A 1,663-nucleotide genomic window follows, 5' to 3' on the forward strand; every position below is an offset into this window, starting at 1 on the left:
GGTGTGATAATTTTAGGGTAGATATAGCTGCACAATAGTGGCAGAGGCTCACCTTTTTCTATCTTAATTCTTCACTTTCTTTAGGGAGTAGTCCTTGTCTGCATGGTCCCGGATGGCTGACCACCAAGACCCCATTCCAGCCCCAGAAAAGGGAATAAAGGCATGGGAAATCCCCCACCTCTAAGACCTTGAGTCAGAAATTGCTCCCATCTCTTCTGCTCACATCTCATTGGCCAGAACTTAGACATGTGGTGTACATAGCTGCAAGGGAGGCTGGGAAATGTAGTCCTTCTCTGGGTGGCTGTGTGCCCAGGTAAAAACTGAGGATTCTACTAGTATGGAAGAAAAGAGAATGGATATTAGAGGACAACTAGCTATCTCTGCCAGGATAGGGATGGAAAATAGAAGAAAGTTAAGAGAAAATATGGAATGAAAGTTATGGATCTCCTTTATCCTAGCCTTAATTTTTATATAAGGAAACAATACAGGCGAGGAATCTTGTAAGAGAAGAAAGAGAAGCTGCATTCCTGGACCTAGAGATGTTATGTTTGTGCAGATGGAAAAAATGAGGAAAAGACCTAAGGTCAGCTGATCCAGTAGGAGCAAATCCACTTGTGTTCTGACTTCCTCTTCGCAATTTCCTTGTCTTTCCTGTAAAGAGATATAAACTCTTCTATTTGTTTTTTATTTTTTAAAAATTGTGGTAAAGTGCACCTAACATACAAGTTACCATCTTAACCACTTTTAAGTGTACAGTTTAGTGGCATTGAAGTATATTCACATTGTTGTGCAACCACCACCACCATCCGTCTCTGGAACTAATATTAGGTTACAGAATTTGAAATTTTGTACCCATTAAACACTAACTCCCCATTTTTCCCCCCTGTCAGCCTCCAGAAACCACCCTTCTACTTTCTGTCTCTACGAATTTGATTACCCTCATACAGTATTTGTCCTTTTGTGACTGGTTTATTTCATTTAGCATAATGTCCTCAAGGTTCATCCATGTTGTAGCGTGTGTCATAATTTCCTTTCCTTTTAACGTTAAATAACATTCCATTTATGTATACACCACATTTTGTTTCTCCATTCATCTGTCGATGGAGACTTGGGATGCTTCTACCCTTTGGCTATTATGAATGACGCTGATATGAACATTCTTGCCCATTTAAAAACCAACTTAGACAACCTTTCAGCACGCCCCGTGTGACCTTGAACTTGGAGGCTCAAAATTGCTTGGAGTCATGAAACAGATCTGGAGGGTGGTAGGACATAGTTAATGGAATTTATACTGGTTATTCAAGAGCCATAAATGGCATTATGGATATATTCTCTCCTTTTTTCATGATTCTTCCAGCCACGTAGATAAACTTTTCAAAGCATTGCACTTTTTCTTTTTACCAGAAGAGGTTGGTTTTTTTAGAGGGAAGATGTGATTGGTGAGGTCTGGTTCCTTCTGTGGCGAACACCCAGGCTGGCACATGACCTCCACCAGCCTGTCTAGCCCCATTGCTCCCCACATGCTGTGCCCAGACCCTGGCTCTGTGTCCTCTGGTCAAACCTGTGACTTGTCCTTCCTCAGACAGGACCTGCTCTTTCTTACCTCTAGTATTTGCTCACGCTCTGCCCTCTGTTGTAATCCTTTTTTCCCATCACCTGGATA

General features: G+C 41.7%; 1 protein-coding gene across 1 annotated transcript in view; it reads left to right on the forward strand.

The window, feature by feature from the left end:
• The window catches only part of LOC103597603 (carcinoembryonic antigen-related cell adhesion molecule 21-like), a 33,542-nt gene that overhangs the window by 26,968 nt on the left and 4,911 nt on the right, over positions 1–1,663 (forward strand). The gene's annotated exons all lie outside the window — the stretch shown is intronic.

This window comes from Galeopterus variegatus, unplaced genomic scaffold (assembly GCF_000696425.1).
Source record: "Galeopterus variegatus unplaced genomic scaffold, G_variegatus-3.0.2 Scaffold2360, whole genome shotgun sequence".
Lineage (NCBI taxonomy): Eukaryota > Metazoa > Chordata > Mammalia > Dermoptera > Cynocephalidae > Galeopterus > Galeopterus variegatus.